The sequence below is a fragment of the Octopus bimaculoides genome, chromosome 4 (assembly GCF_001194135.2).
Source record: "Octopus bimaculoides isolate UCB-OBI-ISO-001 chromosome 4, ASM119413v2, whole genome shotgun sequence".
NCBI lineage: Eukaryota > Metazoa > Mollusca > Cephalopoda > Octopoda > Octopodidae > Octopus > Octopus bimaculoides.
The window spans coordinates 26,076,398-26,083,299 of record NC_068984.1 but is presented as its reverse complement, the minus strand read 5'-3'; the positions used below and the strand labels follow the sequence as shown (position 1 = coordinate 26,083,299).

Below are 6,902 nucleotides of genomic sequence, written 5' to 3'. Positions count from 1 at the left end.
TATATATATATATATATATATATAGAGAGAGAGAGAGAGAGAGAGAGAGAGAGATAGATACATACATACATACATACATACATACATACATACAAACACACACACACACACACACACATACATACATACATACATACATACATACATACATACATACACGCCCGCCCGCACACAGGCTGCTGGGCTGGCTTATATGCATGCATGCAGATTTGGAATCATGAGTATATGTGCACATACACACACACACACACACACACACACACACACACACACATATATATATATATATATATATATATATACACACGCACACCTTCAAAGTATAAGAAAAACGAGAGAGAGAAAGAGAGTGAAATGGGAAAGCAGCCATACCCCAGTAACTAACCACTCCCACGTTTAATTTGATCCAAATCCATCTTGAATATCACACCAACAAACTCAACAAAACTGGCAAGTCTGCTGCGGCGGTGACCTATGGCGTAGCAATCTGTGGCGTTGTGTAGCGTGATATAATGTTTCGAGGATTTAGTTTGAGCAAGATTAAAGTTTAAAATCATCATAAACACCGTTGGATGTCTATTTTGACAAATATCTTGGTTCGAAACATCTTGGTCTTTAACCAATAAGTTGAGATGGAGATCTTGTTTTCTCAGTCTCAATCTGTTGTTTTACGCCCAGCATCCAACCAACCAAATTATTGTTCGCCGTTCTTATTAATGTAGTTAATATTTGTTGTTGGGGGGGGGGGGTGATTAGGTTACATTCTGAATTAATGTTATAGATATTTATACTTGGCAGTTATTGGGAATGACGCTGGATGCGTGTGTAAGTGATATCTATATGTGTGTATGTGTACATACATATATAGTATGCATATATGTATGTACATATATATACATACGTACATACATGGATATATATAAATGTGTGTGTGTGTATACACACACACATACATACATACATACATACATACATACATACATACATACATACATATGCGCATAGGAACTGAAAAGTTCCTGGCTTTACGGGTATCACGAAAGGCCTAGTTGGAGGTCCAACCTTCCGAGTTCTTCTACAGGGCTTAGAAAAACTGAAGGACCGCTGCGATTCATGTGTGAATCTTAGAGAATATGTTGAATAAGATCACAACTCATCCACTCGTATTTTCTTTTACCCAAAGCCAGGAACTTTTCACTACTCCCTTGTATGTATGTATGTATGTATGTATGTATGTATGTATGTATGTATAGATGTATGTATGTTTACAGCCGAGTAGTTAAGAACCTCTCTTCATAATCATGAAATCCTGGATTTGATATCAATTAGGATCGCCTTCAGCAAGTGTCTTTTCTCATAGCCTAACATAATTCGTACGCTAGAAATGATCGTAATATCTGATACAATACATATTTACAAGACCTTTTAAGATTTAAAACATGATAAACTTTACAAAATGTTGCTACCAAGTTAAGTTTGATCGCAAAATTAAGTCAAGTTAATGAGAATAAGAAAACATACACCCATAGACGGTAGAAAATATACTGATAGACGGTAGCCGTACAAGCTAACGGAGGAACATCTATGTGATCACTCAGCCTTCCTAGAAATAGCAGTTAACCCTCCCGTAATTTCTGTTGACTGTAAAACCAGTCGAATTTACTTTAATTTGTTGTTCATTAATGAGTCTGGGGAATTTTCTACTGAGTTATTGCAGTTTGATAATATATAATAATTGGCGAATCGGAAACCGGTTAAAAATGAGTGAGAATTGGTAATAAAATGAAATTTTTTTTTAAATGGTAAGTCTGAACCAGATGTTAAAAATGAACTCCCTTCAAAATATTAACTGTTTTGTAATATTGTTGTTAACTGTGAATCTCTGATTCACAAAATGGTTGCATGTAAAAAAACAAATTTTAAAAAGAGAAAACTTGAAAAAAAAACCTTCGTTTACAAATTCATACAAGATGGAAGCTAAAGAATTAGACAACTGGAGACAATCCCAAACCTCCGGTCTAGACAATAGCTTTCAAAGGAAGAAGGTAAATTTTTACAAATGATTTTATGCAAAAGCCAAAAATCCCAGTACACGCGGACGCGCGCGCGCCCGCCCGCACACACACACATATGTATGATAGCAAACAGACGCACCAACCACAGGCACATCAGGAAATGTGAAGCGCTAAAAAAAAAGCACATTAAAACGAAGAAGTACGTATATGATAAATAAATATTAAATACAAGAGATAATTAACTCCGCAAGCCCCTACAAAGTTCAGTTCCTTAAAAGAATAAAGAAACCAAACAGAAGTTACAGCTGATAATGAATGAAACTTGAAAGAAGAAACAAAAGGTTTCATAATTATAGCCGAAAGCCAAAGTTTTAAAACCATATGTCCTTTAAAGACTAAGTGAAGTATGTGTCGCCAGTTTAAATAAACCGGAAATTACATCGTAAAATTGCAACCATGACCATCCCGTTGTCTGGGTTCTTTTTACGGGAAGTGTACCCTGGACTACATAATTTAATATATCCTTTTGTGAGAAAGTAAGGTGCGGTTTGAAGGAGATATGGCTATTCTTTCAAGCAGACTGATCTGGTACGTGGAGGCACTCTTATGACACGTGAATGAGCTTTCGCGCAGCCCGATTCTCCTTTAGTTGGAAACGAGTGGAAATGATGGTACTCTAATGGTAGTTGAAAATGAGTAGATAACCGTCTTCAGTGGAAAATGTGTAGAAAAATAAAGACAATAACCAAATGAAATACTTACTAAAAGACGTTGAGGACATTGTTTTTATTCATTCAGCTGTGATCAAGACTTGCAGTGAGTATATGCATTATCATGTCACCGTTTATTTCAGTGTGAGCTTGGAATAGGCTCTATCTCTCAATGACCGAGCTTCGTGGTTGTTTAAATCGAAAACAGTCTTGATTAAGGAGAAAAAGGCGTTCAAATCACTTTATAAAAGCACCCTTGTTTGCTCACCAGTTTACTGTTTTTATTTCGTTTTTGTTTTCTTTTTTGTTTTTTTGTTCTTTTGTTGGAGATTTCTTTATACAGTAAGGTTCAGCTCATCGTTGCAATCAGCAAAGTAAAGCTTAATTCGACAGCTTGAACACTGGGTTGCAATATGACTATTGATATAACCGGGAGGGGATTTCTAGCTGGTTTACTTCAGATATAGGCTCAATTAGTGGAGGCGCAATGGCCCAGTGGTTAGGGCAGCGGACTCGCGGTCATAGGATCGCAGTTTCGATTCCCAGACCGGGCGTTGTGAGTGTTTATTGAGCGAAAACACCTAAAAGCTCCACGAGGCTCCGGCAGTGGATGGTGGCGAACCCTGCTGTACTCTTTCACCACAACTTTCTCTCACTCTTACTTCCTGTTTCTGTTGTGCCTGTATTTCAAAGGGCCAGCCTTGTCACACTGTGTCACGCTGAATATCCCGGAGAACTACGTTGAGTGTACACGTGTCTGTGGAGTGCTCAGCCACTTGCACGTTAATTTCACGAGCAGGCTGTTCCGTTGATCGGATCAACTGGAACCCTCGACGTCGTAAGCGACGGAGTGCCAACAACAAAAGCTCAATTAAGAGTCATTAGTGAGACTTTGCAGTTTCAATTGCGCCCAATCATAAGTACTGGAAATATGCAATGACTCTTGCCTGAAATACTAAATATATAAGTTACAATGGGTTATATATACGAGAATATGGATAAAAATCAAGGATATAGGTTATATTATGGTTAAGATGAAAGGATATTAATAGCAGTATGATTAAACATCAAAGGATATGGACTGGAATATTAATCGAAATTATGTATGCATATCATGAAAACAACCCAGTAAAAAGGAAAACCAGTGCTACAGTTCTCTAAATTCAACGAAGCTGGGCCCTGTAAATGTTCCAGTTAAAATACATGTAATATATAAACTTACTATATTTGTCTATCATCTGAGCTATCGCCACTAACTTAATACCAGCACAAATTTATGACAGTTAGCAATGATGCTGATTTTTCTTTCACAATTTAGAAGGGCAGGTAAAAAGACGAAAGCTTGCCTGGTACGGTCATGTAGCCCTCCACAATTCACTGTCCAAAACCATTCTTCAGAACACAGTTTGGTGGGGGAGATGAAAGAGAGGCAAACAGAAAAATGCTGGTTTCACATCAAGGACTGGACAGGTTACAACACAGCGAACCTGATGCGCATGATGGAGAGCAGGGACCAGTGGCGGCGACTAACTATGAAAGCGTCAAGAGTGACACCCCAACGACTAGCTGCAACAGTTAAGGGATGATGATGATGGTGATGATGATGAAGTAGTATAGTCAATTGAACCAACCTGAGATATTCCTGCAGCATATTCCATAAACACCACACTGATGAAAGGCAAAATTGAAACTGGTAGGATTTCTGCTCAGATAAAATTGATGAAACTAAATATTAAAATGCATTTATTCTACTGTTATTACTTATTATAAACTAATACTTCTCTAAACCTACCGAAAAGCATGACTTCCTTAATGGTAATAATACAATCCATATTCATTTCTGATCTAACTTCCTATCTCCAGCATTTTATTTATATCTACTCTTTGGTCCTAGTAATATATGATCGTGATGTTTTAACAAGGGGTACTCAATGCCTGAAGTGTAAGGTCACAAGTTCACTACTCACACTACTTCGGACCACCAAAGTTATTACTTTATTCTCAAGAGACGTGGAATATAGTTCGGAGATGAAAAACTTTGACTGCTGTTAGTTCTATATGATTTAATCGCCTTAATCTCTTATAATCCAGCTTGTTCCTTATTCTTTATTTTAGTCTACCCCCACCCAAAAAAGTCATTATAATGGAATGTAATTACGCATAAACACACACACACATGCGTATAAGTATGTGTGTGTGTGTGTGTGTGTGTGTGTGTGTGCGCGCGCGTGCGTGTGCGTGTGCGTATACACACACACACACACACACACATACTTATATGGTGGTCGTGGGCTTTGTGCTGCTATCTGGTTTTTTTCTACTTACTCAAAGCAGAGGCCCTTACGTGCCCTTACTGGTGGCAACATCTCCGCTTTCTGTTTTATACCACGGTCTCATGCTATTTTGCGTAGATATGATGGGGCTCAGCGCTGGATTTACCTTTTGCTCTTGGGTGGGAGCCTTGTCATTATGATTTGTATCTCTACAAATACCCAACAGACTACCTGTCGTTTCGACCACATCGATACTTACCGTCTGCTGGCGGTAAGTATTGAGCTGGCAGAAACGTTAGCAGGCCGGGCGAAATGCTTAGCAGTATTTCGTCTGCCGTTACGTTCTGAGTTCAAATTCCGCCGAGGTCGACTTTGCCTTTCATCCTTTCGGGGTCGATAAATTAAGTACCAGTTACACACTGGGGTCGATGTAATCGACTTAATCCGTTCGTCTGTTCTTGTTTGTTCCCTCTATGTTTAGCCCCTTGTGGGCAATAACGAAATAGGTATTTCGTCTGCCGCTACGTTCTGGGTTCAAATTCCGCCGAGGTCGACTTTGCCTTTCATCCTTTTGGGGTCGATTAAATAAGTACCACTTACGCACTGGGTTCGATATAATCGACTTAATCCGTTTGTCTGTCCTTATTTGTCTCCTCTGTGTGTAGCCCCTTGTAGGCAATAAAGAAATAAAATACCGTCTACTCATACTACCGATTATTTGTAATCTTGTCTTGCGCTGCTACATCTATTAAGATATGTGCTTCTAGGCAGGCCTGCCTCGTACCAGCTCAGGCTCTTTTTCGCCTCATTCTCCGTTTTTAATATTACGCATATTCCCCTTTATGTTCCTGGAACAACAGAGGTCATATTATTTTACACTTCAATCAGGACTTCGTGTGTCTTTCGAGAATCAAAACTAAATTACGTTAATCATGTTTTTATACTGCTGTCTAATAAGGGATTGAAGTATAGACGCACCTTTCCTTATCACGCAGCATTGCCACGTAGACTCTTTTTTCGGCCTCATAATTCATATGTAAGGAATTCTGAGGTAGTCTGTTTGATATAGCTCCAGCTGGAAACAGCTTTTCCTGTTTTTAATTTGAACTCTCCGTCCATTCCTTTGCTTGGCAAAATGTATGCGTGTATTATTACTACTGTTGTAGTTATCAATATTCGAGTATGTTTCAGGCTGTTTTATTTTTTTTTATTATATCAGAAAATCATTATTGGTTCTTGTGAAAGAGATGTACTCAGCAGAGGAATAAAATTTATTTTTTGTTTTCTTTCGACTGTCTGTAAAAACATTTCTTTTCGTAGGAATTATTTTGGGTGCGTTTTGAACGGAGTAACCAACTTGTTTTTTCTACGACAATTAAATAAAGAAACAAATTTCCTTCGAAAATTAAAGTTTTGGGAGCATTATTTCTTTTTTTTTTATTCTAACCTCAAACAGGAAAGAATTAATGTCAACAATTAAATTTCTTCCTCCCCATTTCGAAGTTCCACATTGAAAAATGCTTTTCACGCAGTTTCACCTGGTAAAAATCAACGATATGGGAGAGCTAGACGAAACTCGTTCGAACAACAATAACAACGGCAACAACAGCAGTAACAACAACAACAACAATGACAACAAGAATAATAATAATAATAATAATAATAATAATAATAATAATAATAATAATAATAATAATAATAATTATTATTATTATTATTATTATTATTATTATACCACGATTTTTCTCTCCCATGCTGTTATATCAACAAGAACACCCCCAAAAAGTCATCAATTACGCAGAAACGTTGGAGACATCCCACGGGTTCGCTTAAAAAATTCTATTCTTCCTTAAAATAAATAAGTAGTTATAAATCTGTGCACGTACTCACATGTGTGTGTCTAT

At 37.6% G+C, this 6,902-nt stretch overlaps 1 protein-coding gene across 1 annotated transcript in view; it reads left to right on the top strand.

The window, feature by feature from the left end:
* LOC106868014 (motor neuron and pancreas homeobox protein 1) overlaps positions 1 to 6,902 on the top strand; it is a 222,274-nt gene that overhangs the window by 206,764 nt on the left and 8,608 nt on the right. The gene's annotated exons all lie outside the window — the stretch shown is intronic.